Source organism: Convolutriloba macropyga, chromosome 1 (genome assembly GCF_964194025.1).
Source record: "Convolutriloba macropyga chromosome 1, txConMacr16.3, whole genome shotgun sequence".
Lineage (NCBI taxonomy): Eukaryota > Metazoa > Xenacoelomorpha > Acoela > Convolutidae > Convolutriloba > Convolutriloba macropyga.
In genome coordinates this window covers 40116250-40129398 of record NC_134468.1, presented here as the reverse complement: position 1 = coordinate 40129398, position 13149 = coordinate 40116250, and the positions used below count along the sequence as shown (strand labels likewise).

At 35.5% G+C, this 13149-nt stretch overlaps 2 protein-coding genes across 2 annotated transcripts in view; one reads left to right on the top strand and one right to left on the bottom strand.

The window, feature by feature from the left end:
* LOC142339056 (uncharacterized) overlaps nt 1-13149 on the top strand; it is a 187277-nt gene that overhangs the window by 28202 nt on the left and 145926 nt on the right. The gene's annotated exons all lie outside the window — the stretch shown is intronic.
* The window catches only part of LOC142338988 (uncharacterized), a 239736-nt gene that overhangs the window by 187546 nt on the left and 39041 nt on the right, over nt 1-13149 (bottom strand). The window lies entirely within an intron of this gene.

Below are 13149 nucleotides of genomic sequence, written 5' to 3'. Positions count from 1 at the left end.
TTAATACAAGGATTCATGATGGCTTAAAGGTTAGCCGTTGATTCAACCGGTCAGACACTTTTTGAAATTATATTCGGACGGGATATGAGAATGCTCTTTGACTTTCTATATCCAACTCTGACAAATTGTAGAATACCTAGTTTTTTTCAATCCGCAGTTCAAGACGAATTGGTTCACACTTCTCAATTTTTTGAATGTGTGTGCTCAAAATGCGCTTTGGAACATCTTAGACCACAACCATTTTTTGATAAAAAACTTGCGGCCTCTCATAGAAAGAAAAAGATCTTGTGTTGGTTTTATCCAGTTGCTAAAACAGGTCAAATATCCAAGCACTGAATGGGCTTAATTCATCACAAAAATAATTTATCGATGAAAAAGTTATATTGAGAAATGTTAACAATAGTAAAATGGGAATTGTTCCCTGTAAGCAGCTGAAACACTATAAAAATAGCTTCATAGTTCACCACGATAAAAAATAACGACAAAAAAGTCATATTGTAAAATGTTGGCAATGGCATAAAATGCATTGTTCCTTATGATCTACTTTAAACTATAATAGTACTTTCATGGTGAAAATTTTTTCTGCGTTCTAAGAAAACAACTCCGAAAACGCAGATTGCGGTTCTTAAAACGGAACGGGTACAGTCATCAATAGAAAAAACTGAGCAACTGTCAGATGAAATTGACATGATTTTGATAGAACCTGGTGAGCGGTCTCAACATTTTCAACAATCACGTACTTCTGAAGATATCAAACGCTTAGATGAACCAAATACAAGGGTGAAGTCACCAGGTTTTTATTATTATACTTAATGCTTAGGATGAGCATACACATCAGTTTTTTTTACTACATTGCAATGTATCTGTCAGCAACAGGAAAACTGCTGGGATAGGACTTAAAACAAGTAATTTCAACCAAGATAAACTCTTTGATACAATATAGTAGTTGTTCAAGAAATAAGTAAAAGATACAGAACATCACTTAGGGTGGTTTAGCACTACATGCCCCGGAGGTAGTAATTGACTTGGGCTTTTGTGGGCACCATGTTTTGATTGTTTTCTGGAGAATTGCGCATTCAGTAAATTTTGATGGTGCAGCATAAGTTGCAGAAGAATGAAAATTAATTCCTACTTATTATCCAATTTGAACCTGGACCTGCTATTTGGCGAACCGGGAGTTCTCAAAGATTTTTTTGGAGAACCAACAGATTTAGTAGGATTCTGGCAATTTGAGTCCCTTATTTTGAGGAACAACTGTGTTTATCAACAGATTGTAAAAGTTTGATGTTTCTGTTCAAATAAAGCCGCTTTGTGTTCCAAAAACGAAGTTTCCAAAGTTTTAACTCGGTTTCTTACCAATGTAATCACTTTTAATATCGTTAAACAGAAACATTGGTTTCCCATGTTGCTATAGGCGTTCTCAGAACCATTTAACCACATATCTTTTGTTATTATTGGTTCGCTGCCTATCAGCAAAGACAAACTATTCTCTCTGGTTTGAGTCAAATCCTCTACAATTCATTTTATCAAGTACTATCCGTAACGCTCTGATTGGTGCATGGATAAACCAGTTGGATGTTCCGGCCTTTAATCGAAGATAAAAATGTGTCCAATTAACTTCAGAACTTAAAAAAAATTGTTTGTCATAAATTGGGAATGAGTCCGGCTTAATCCCCACCATATGATTCACAAGGAAACGCGATAATTGAGCGAATAAATGAAATGCTAGAGGATCACTTGGCTAAAATTTGTGATAATAAACGACGAAATTGTCATATTGCAAAAAATTAACAAAAAAATTGGGCTATCGAGAAGTTGATGGCGTGGAATGGAGAACAGCCAGGTTTTTAGTATTTTTTGGCTCAATAACAATCACCGAACAAAAACCGATGGGAAAATTGACTGCTTCCCTTGACAAAACAGCAACGCCATTTTCGCTGGTATTGAAGTATCTTTTGAGTCGGAAAACATCGTGCATGTTTTTTGGCCCAGTTTTCTTTCGTGGCTCAGTGGTGTATGAACAATAAAAAAATTAATCCGTTTTTTGTTCAATTTTGATGATAAAGGTGTTTTGTAAGGACTAGAGAGTCGGAATAAATTATTGGAAAGACCACTCCGGAGTATTTTACGTAGTGGCACTCGTTATTGTTGTAAAACTCAGCAAACCAACAGCATACACCGCTATGTACTTGGTATTTGAGCAAATGAAACAGAAAATTTCAACAGTTGATTTTAACGTTTTTGCTATTCTGAATTTGGTCCATGCAACTAAAAAATAACTCCTGAATTTGAATGATTATTTTTTGAGACAGCAAATTGTCAGTTGCATCGAACAGGAATCTTGTAAAACGAGACAAATTATACTGAACAGATTGATTTCCATCACATCTAATCGACAGTTCAGATTTGTTCCTTGGGACAGATTATTTTTGCTTGGTTTTCACGCAGATAAAGCTGATGCAGTGATATGTGTGCACAGAAGTGACAAAGTAGCATACATCATGTGATTGTTTTGCACTTTATATGTAAAAAAAATGCCAAAAGCATTTGGATGCACTATGGAAGTAATCATTCCTTTGCTCGGAATCAGGAAAAACTGAGTGTGCTCAGGCACTTTGGTTTTGCTGACAATCTGCCTTTCCTGCACACTGCATGGTTGTTTTTATATGAAGTTCAACAAAAACCTGCACGAGCAGAAGTAAAATCGCTGCCTGAGATTCTTACATAGAAACTGGTACCAAACGTTCACATATTCTGATTTCAACAACTTCAATCTAAACTTAGATCGAAATTTTTTGGCTTGCCAAAATGGAGATAGTTAATAAATTTGAAAGACTTAGCTGCCAATTTATGTTATTGGTTTGAAAAGGCTACACTCTACCTGTTAAAGCTGCTTGCGGTGTTTGTTTTTTCATATAGTGCCTAAAACATGTTTTTCAGTTTTGATTTCACTCCCATTTCTCAGGACAATGGATTGACATTGAAAGTAATTGCGTCTATACGATCCCGTTTTTAGCCTTCCGAACCAACCATTTGGTGTTTTCATGTGTAGTACACTCTCCATGTGTAGTGAAAGATAGCCATTATTCTTCAGAAAAGATTTGTGCGATCCAGTTAGAAAATAGAAGGGTCGAGTTTATTTCAAAATGAAAATTAAGAAAAGCTGAAAAAATTTTTGACTCACCTGAATCAAGATCAAGATAACCTGCATCAAGATAACGTTCACGGGTTGTGACAGATATGGGTTGTTTCAGCAGCTGGATCTGTATAAAGTTTCTAATCTGAATCTGTGGTTCGCTAGAGAAGTCAGATATTTGATAACAGGAGACTTACACGGCAGGATGACTTCCCGAAAGAGCAAGCAATAAGAGGCATATCGCCCAAGCTCTCAGTATTCTTTAACTGGATAAAACATAGTTACAACAACGGATAATCGATGGTCAAATTCCCTCCTCGCCCCCTGTCAGTGGGGTTGCTGCAATGGAGAGGCCAATTGGAGCACATATTGACAACACATAGTGGATAAAAAATTAAAGGAAACGGCAAAATTCTCCATTTATTTGGCTTCCACACTCTAAAAAAGGTTCAGGTAAATTTACCTGAAAAAACACCTGAATCTACCTGAACAGTTCAGGCAGATTTATCTCACCTGAACCCTACCTGAACACACCTGAAATTTACCTGAAATTTACCTGAAAAATTCAGGTATCACTGACTGAACTTTTACCTGAACTTACCTGAAATTTACCTTAAAAAAACACCTGAACTGTTCAGGTAACTTTAACAGTTCAGGTAGATTTACCTGAATTTTACCTGAAATTTCAGGCAGTTTCAGGTATAATTGGATTGTATTTTCGGATGTTTGTATACATTAATAAATGCACCACTACATAAATACGCCCACCAAGACTAATTTAATTGATTGGAAGAAATTTGTGAAAATGAGTTGAAAACACTTACAAAACGAAAAATGAAAACACCGAAAGCATGAGTTGATCGCGTTTTGTAAATATACTCCCCCTCAATTATAAATATACTCCCCCTCAATTTACACTCTGTTTAAAATGGCCACTTTTAACGAAACTGGCTATTGCGTTTTTAATAATGTTTTACTACCCTAGCTAAAAAAGCACTATAGCTCAATAGAGAGAAAAGGGGTCATTCAACCAATCTCTTAATGACCATATTGTACTGAAATACAACTTAAATTAGATGTTAGATATTAGAACAATTATGTGAACTAGCTAAGTATTGAATTATCATTCAAATAATAGAATGACGCAATGATTTAAACCACTAACATTGTGTAAAATATCCATTTGATAATTTACTGTTGTACTTGTTTGCTATTTAAAAGGCAGCGATTAATATCGCATCACCAACTTGAAATGAAGGGGAATTACCCCTTCACAAAACTATATATCCCAGAACAAAAAGTACAATGATTGAGAAAGTAAGAAGAAAAGAAATTGAAAACTACCTTTAGAGATTTTGAGAGCATTACTAAATTCGAATCAAACCATGCGAAATTATTATGATTATTGAATGGTTAAATAAAACCTTCCACAAGTTAATGTGGATGCTAGCTACCCAAATCACAAATTCCAAGCTTGATTTAACGATTTGCATACATATTAAAAACATTTTAAATTAAGATTAAATGATTAGCTTTCATGAACTTCTTTCATTAGCTTCATGTCCTCTATACTTTCTAGAGAGCCCAATTTCGGAAAAAGGCACCTAAATGTAACAGACAAATTTCAGTTTGACGAACAGGGTTTTGAAGCAGTGCTTATGTTGGAAAATGGAATTAGTTCGAATTAAGAAGAATAATAATCTGATTCTGAAAGACTTTAAACAAATGGAAGCTAAATGAGGACCATATGTCGTTACCGGTTCTATATACATATAATCCCGTTTTCCAGAGATCTACATTATACAGGAATAATAGTTTTTGATTTAATATATAGGGAAGACTGATTGCATTCAAGTTGATCCACTTTAAAACCACTGCGTTTCCTGTTGTTATGATTTAAAGAAATTAAAGTCTTTTTAAACAGTTTTTCTGAAACTTCAGGATTGATATTCAATTCAGACAACCCAAATGGCTTCCAAATAACTTGTTTGATCTAGAAGCATCAGTAGAGCTGAGGAGCGGGAAAATTTGATGCTAAACTTTACCGTAACTTTGCAAAATTTAAAATTCAAATACTTTAAAAAAATGCTGGACACTGCCTAATAAATGTGTTGATGTTTCTCCTAAAGTTTGAATTTGTATTGTGTTTTAGTTTCTGCTAAATTTTTGTTGTTTCACTGCTGAATGCAATGAAAGTTATTTTCAGGTAACCACACCTGAACTTGTTCAGGTGAAAATTTACCTGAAATTCAGTTCAGGTGTATTTCAGGTGCTTTTACACCTGAACTTCACCTGAACTTCTAGTTACCTGAACTTGGTTCAGGTAAATTTACCTGAACTTTTTTTAGTGTGCAGTTAATCCAAACACGTTGTCTGCTCAATCAATTTTAAGCATTTGGACGTGATTCTAATTTTGTTCTATCTGATATGCTGTTCAGCCGTTCCTCCTAGTTATATGAAAATTTGTCAAAATAAAAAAAATAGTCCGCAATAGTGCAAACCAAAACAACAGGCAGTAATGAAAAATTTCACAGTCCCATATTTCGCGTCCACTGCTGAAATTAATGGTCGCTTCAAAGTTTTGTAAGGGCCCCATTCTAGTCTGAAGCAGACGCAAAGAAGAGCAATAGGAACCGGTCTCATGTCCTCCTTAGTGATCATCTTGGGCACGCAGAGTGACCATCATTTCGGGCAAGGAAAAGAGTTGCGATGAAATACACTGCTGATCCAGGTTTAGTTAACGGATATAATGTCAAAATTTTTTTGCGTTATTCAATCTTCGGCAGTAATCCAGCCGAGATGGTTCATTCCAAAGTATTAAACTTTTAAACGCTGTCAATTCAAACAAAATTTGGAAAAATTACTTAAAAACGGGCGAATAGTTTGTTCGAATAGTCAACCCCAAAATCATTCAAAACAACTCAATCCTTTCTAATTTTGGTTTTAATCTGCTTCGCATGGAAAAAAGCCAAATGTTGTAAAACTTTTACCAAAATCTCCCTCAAAAGCTGCACAAAATTCTTATCTATTTTACGAGTATATTCGGTGTATACCGCTCAATCCTTATTCCGTACGATACGCAAATTTTTTTCAAAGGAGGCAGAGACATAATTGAACTGAAACGGCAGTTCACGTGTTTCTCTGGAAATGGCATGTAGACAGAACAAACAAATGCTCAATTAGTTCTGTCCGGTGAAGACTTAAATCAACATAGATGCGTTATACAACTTTTCAAATCCGGATTGTAGTGAAGATTTTTGTGATGCTTATGCTTTTTCTACAATGTTTCATAAAGTTGTCGTCCTGTATTTATAAAGTATTGGCCGTAAAATCTAATGAAGCTATGAGAAGGGAAGAAAAAAGGGAAAAAAATCTGTCGTTAGGCCCTCTAGATTTTTGATTGAGATTAAGGATTGCCTCCATGTAAAATGTTAGTTTTGAAAAGGTACTGTGGACCATAGATGGATATTGTGAGATACTGCGGGTACACGATCTTGTTTCTAACGTTCCTAACCAGCACTGCTGAAGCCAGTGCCTCCAATTGTGTTGAAGGATAGCCTCTATCCTACAGCAAAGATTGTGGCTAACCAATCAGAAACTAGAAGAATTTAGTTTATTTAGGAATAAAATTCATGCAAAAACTAAGCAAATGTATGACTCACCAGCAGCCTGGGTTTTTTTATTTTAGTTTTTTCTATTAATACCTGGCTCCTTGAAAAACTTTACGAATGTTGATACCTTAGTGTAGACCTCGACCTATGAAAAGACCATGCTCGACCAAAATTAATTGCAATTGGACCATGCTGGAGCCAAGAGGGCTATGAAAAGAACTTTGCTAGATTTTATTGATCACCTGAATTTTTGCTCGACCCAATTTTTTCACTCTGGAGAACTTCCCAAACCTAAAATTACGCTTGAATATCGCTCGACCCAGGTTTTGTCACCCCGGACAGCGGCTCACCCCGGAAATTAAAGCTGGAGTTTTGCTTAACCAAACTTGGGCTCTGGACTTTTCCTCGACCAAAGCTCCTGAGGAGAAAATAACTGGTTCGAGCTAAAGTCAAATCACAAGTTCAGAAAAGGTCTTTTCAGGGGTCTTTTTTTACCAGGTCAAACTTATTGTCAAATCACGGCTCGAGCGAATTTTTTTTTCACGAGTCTGCATTTGTGCCTCAAAAATTTTACGTCCACTATCATTATATCAATATTTTAGTCAGCATTTATGTTTTTTCATCCTGTGGGATTCTGAAAGACCACTGATCGGTCGAAAACATGCATCTCTAAAAAATCATATTTAACATTTTTGGGAAGCAAAACATCTGACCAACGCGATATTTTCATCATGGCTAGGCGAAGAAGGTCGTTATAACTGAAATGCCTAGTTTCATTCAATTAATTAGTGCGATATAAAAAAACAGCGATATCTGCTTTCTCATAAGAATAGCATATTTTCTTGGGGCTTTTAGCAGTTTTCAAATTATATATTGAGTTGGACTGAAGTAGAGAAATGCTGTTTAGCTTTGCTCAGTTCCTGCATCATTCCGTCCGCAGCAGCAGATGAAAATTTGTTTCCAAGTTTGCAAAAATGCCAACTTGTGAAAATTTTTTTCTGGACACATGAAAAGACCATGCTTGACCCATGAGCCCTATAAAATGACTTTGCTCAACTCGTGAAATGACAATGCTTGACCATAAACTCCTATGAAAAGACTTTAGCTGGACTCGGGCACGGAAAAGAGTTGCGATGAAAAACACTGCTGATCCAGGTTTAGTTAACGGATATGATGTCAAAAGTTTTTTTGCGTTATTCAATCCTCTGCAGTAATCCAGCCGAGATGGTTCTTTTCAAAGTATTAAAATTTTAAACGCTGTCAATTCAAACAAAATTTGGAAAAAAAAACTAATTACGGGCGAATAGTTTGTTCGAGTAGTCAACCCCAAAATCATTCAAACCAATTCAATCTTTTCTAATTTTGGTTTTAAACTGCTTCGCATTGAAAAAAGCCAAATGTTGTAAAACTTTTACCAAAATCTCCCTCAAAAGCTGCACAAAATTCTTATCTACTTTACGATTATATTCTGTGTATACCGCTCAATCCCTCTTCCGTACGATACGCAAATTTTTTGCAAAGGTAGAAAAATATCACAAAGAAGACACTGAAATGATTGAATTGAAACGGTAGTTCACGTGTTTCTCTGGAAATGGCATGTAGACAGAACAAACAAATGCTCAATTAGTTTTTCTGTCCGGTGAAGACTTAAATTAAACATTGATGCGTTATACAATCTTTCAAATCCGGATTGTAGTGAAGATTTTTGTGATGCTGATGTTTTTTCTACAGTGTTTTATAAAGTTTTCGTCCTGTATTTATAAAGTATTGGCCGTAAAATCTAATGAAGCTATGAGAAGGAAAGAAAAAAGGAAAAAAATACTGTCGTTAGGCCATCTAGAATTTTGATTGAGATTAAGGATTGCCTCCATGTAAAATGTTAGTTTTGAAAAGGTACTATGGACCATAGATGGATATTGTGAGATACTGCGGGTACACGATCTTGTTTCTCGCGTTCCTAACCAGCACTGCTGAAGCCAGTGTCTCCAATTGTGTTGCAGGATAGCCACTATCCTACAGCAAAGATTGTGGCTAACAAATCAGAAACTAGAATAATTTCGTTTATTTAAGAGTAAAATTCATGCTAAAACTAAGCAAATGTATGACTCACCAGCAGCTTGGGTTGTTTAGTTTAGTTTTGTCTATTAAGTCATAGCTCCTTGAAAAACTTTACGAATGTTGATACCTTAGTCTAGACCTCGACCTATGAAAAGACCATGCTCGACCAAAATTAACTGCAATTGGACCATTCTGGAGCCAAGAGGGCTATGAAAAGAACTTTGCCAGATTTTATTGATCACCTGAACTTTTGCTCGACCCAATTTTTTCACTCTGGAGAACTTCCCAAACCTAAAATAACGCTTGAATATCGCTCGACCCAGGTTTTGTCACCCCGGACAGCGGCTCACCCCGGAAATTAAAGCTGGAGTTTTGCTTAACTAAACTTGGGCTCTGGACTTTTCCTCGACCAAAGCTCCTGAGGCGAAAATAACTGGTTCGAGCTAAAGTCAAATCACAAGTCCATAAAAGCTCTTTTCAGGGGTCTTTTTTTACCAGGTCAAAATTATTGTCAAATCACGGGTCAAGCGAAGTTTTTTTCACGAGTCTGCATTTGTGCCTCAAAAATTTTACGTCCACTATCATTGTATCAATATATTAGTCAGCATTTATGTTTTTTCATCCTGTGGGATTCTGAAAGACCACTGATCGGTCGAAAACATGCATCTCTAAAAAATCATATTTAATATTTTTGGGGAGCAAAACATCTGACCAACGCCATATTTTAATGATGGCTCGGCGAAGAAAGTCGTTATAACTGAAATGCCTATTTTCATTCAATCAAGTAGTGTGATATAAAAAGACAGCAATATCTGCTTTCTCATAAGAATAGCTTATTTTCTTGGGGCTTATAGCAGTTTTCAAACTATATTTTGAGTTGGACTGAAGTGGAGAAATGCTGATTAGCTTTGCTCAGTTCCTGCATCATTTCATCCGCAGCAGCAGACGAAAATTTTTTTCCAAGTTTGCAAAAATGCCAACTTGTGAAAATTTTTTTCTGGACACATGAAAAGACCATGCTTGACCCATGAGCCCTATAAAATGACTTTGCTCAACTCGTGAAATGACAATGCTTGACCATAAACTCCTATGAAAAGACTTTAGCTGGACTCGGGCACGGAAAAGAGTTGCGATGAAATACACTGCTGATCCAGGTTTAGTTAACGGATATAATGTCAAAAGTTTTTTTGCGTTATTCAATCCTCTGCAGTAATCCAGCCGAGATGGTTCTCTTCAAATTATTAAAATTTTAAATGCTGTCAATTCAAACAAAATTTGGAAAAAAAACTAATTACGGGCGAATAGTTTGTTCGAGTAGTCAACCCCAAAATCATTCAAACCAATTCAATCTTTTCTAATTTTGGTTTTAATCTGCTTCGCATGGAAAAATGCCAAATGTTGTAAAACTTTTACCAAAATCTCAATCAAAAGCTCTACAAAATTCTTATCTATTTTACGAGTATATTCTGTGTATACCGCTCAATCCTTATTCCGTACGATACGCAAGTTTTTTTCAAAGGTTGAAAAATATCCCAAAGAAGACAGTGAAATGATTGAATTGAAATGGTAGTTCACGTGTTCCTCTGGAAATGGCATGTAGACAGAAAAAACAAATGCTCAATTAGTTCTTCTGTCCGGTGAAGACTTAAATCAAACATTGATGCGTTATACAATCTTTCAAATCCGGATTGTAGTGAAGATTTTTGTGATGCTGATGCTTTTTCTACAGTGTTTCATAAAGTTGTCGTCCTGTATTTATAAAGTATTGGCCGTAAAATCTAATGAAGCTATGAGAAGGAAAGAAAAAAGGAAGAAAAACCTGTCGTTAGGCCATCCAGAATTTTGATTGAGATTAAGGATTGCCTCCATGTAAAATGTTAAGTTTGAAAAGGTACTATGGACCATAGATGGATATTGTGAGATACTGCGGGTACACGATCCTGTTTCTCGCGTTCCTAACCAGCACTGCTGAAGCCAGTGCCTCCAATTGTGTTGCAGGATAGCCACTATCCTACAGCAAAGATTGTGGCTAACAAATCAGAAACTAGAAGAATTTCGTTTATTTAAGAATAAAATTCATGCAAAAATTAAGCAAATGTATGACTCACCAGCAGCCTGGGTAGTTTAGTTAAATTTTGGTCTATTAAGTCATAGCTCCTTGAAAAACTTTACGAATGTTGATACCTTAGTCTAGACCTCGACCTATGAAAAGACCATGCTCGACCAAAATTAACTGCAATTGGACCATTCTGGAGCCAAGAGGGCTATGAAGAGAACTTTGCTAGATTTTATTGATCACCTGAACTTTTGCTCGACCCAATTTTTTCACTCTGGAGAACTGCCCAAACCTACGCTGGAAAATCCTGGAAAACCCTACCAAAATTACGCTGGAATATCGCCTGATCCAGGTTTTGTCACCCTGGACAGCGGCTCACCCCGGAAATTAAAGCTGGAGTTTTGCTTAACCAAACTTGGGCTCTGGACTTTTCCTCGACCAAAGCTCCTGAGGAGAAAATAACTGGTTCGAGCTAAAGTCAAATCACAAGTTCAGAAAAGGTCTTTTCAGGGGTCTTTTTTTACCAGGTCAAACTTATTGTCAAATCACGGGTCGAGCGAAGTTTTTTTCACGAGTCTGCATTTGTGCCTCAAAAATTTTACGTCCACTATCATTGTATCAATATTTTAGTCAATATTTATGTTTTTTCATCCTGTGGGATTCTGAAAGACCACTGATCGGTCGAAAACGTGCATCTCTAAAAAATCATATATAATATTTTTGGGAAGCAAAACATCTGACCAACGCCATATTTTTATCATGGCTAGGCGAAGAAGGTCGTTATAACTGAAATGCCTAGTTTCAATCAATCAAGTAGTGTGATATAAAAAACAGCGATATCTGCTTTCTCATAAGAATAGCATATTTTCTTGGGGCTTTTAGCAGTTTTCAAATTATATATTGAGTTGGACTGAAGTAGAGAAATGCTGTTTAGCTTTGCTCAGTTCCTGCATCATTCCGTCCGCAGCAGCAGATGAAAATTTGTTTCCAAGTTTGCAAAAATGCCAACTTGTGAATTTTTTTTTCTGGACACATGAAAAGACCATGCTTGACCCATGATCCCTATAAAATGACTTTGCTCAACTCGTGAAATGACAATGCTCGACCATAAACTCCTATGAAAAGACTTTAGCTGGACTCAAGAAAAATTTTTGCTGGACCTTAAATTAGAACCTCGACTGTGTAATTTTGGTCAATACTGACCCCCTACTAGACTATTTGGGTCTTTTCATAAGTCAATGTCTGGACTGAGGTAGATTATCTGCAACTTTGCAAAATTTTTCAGCATAAAGAGAGATTAGCATTACTTTGAAATCTCATTCTTTAGGAAAACAAAATCTGATTTTTTGTAACCCAAATTTGTACCCTTCGCCCATTTCATATACTTGTCGTCCCCAAAAATAGGCTTTGCTGTGTCTTCTGTAGATATTTGATAGATGCAGTAGAGCTAGTGTTTGAAAGCAAAGTGCTAATGACAGTAAATTGACTGTAATTTTCATATTACCAAAAAGCAGTAGTTAAAACTGTTTTTCCTGAGCTAGCCGCAAAAACGAAATAGCACTAGCAAAAGCAATATAATCAAAACAGCATACCTTTTTGGTCTTTTTTATAGCAAATGAATATTTAAATGTTGTTCGCATTCATGTTTAGACAAGAGAAGTAGGCTTGGTGACTGATTAAGTAATGATTGTGGCATATCAAACGACAAAGCCACAAATACCCACAATCAAACACACGAACACAAACACGAAAAATGCACACTCGCACAGGCTGACACATATCCACACATGCAATAAAAATCATTACGATTATCAACTATATATATATATATATATATATATATATATATATATATATATATATGTATATATGTATATAATCGTATATAGTTGATAATCGTATTGATTTTTATTGCATGTGTGGATATGTGTCAGCCTTGCGAGTGTGCATTTGTTCGAGTGTGTGTGTATGTGTGTTTGATTGTAGGCGTTTGTGGCTTTGTCGTTTGATATGCCACAATCATTACTTAATTAGTCATTAAGCCTACTTCTCTTGTCTAAACATGAATGGGAACAACATATATATATATATATATATATATATATATATATATATCAATATTTATGTATACATTTTTATATATATCAATATATATCAAATATATCAAAATTTATGTATATATATGGTTATATATATATATATATATATATATATATATAGTTATATATATACATATATACATATATATATATGTATATATACATTTATTTATTTATATTTTATATATG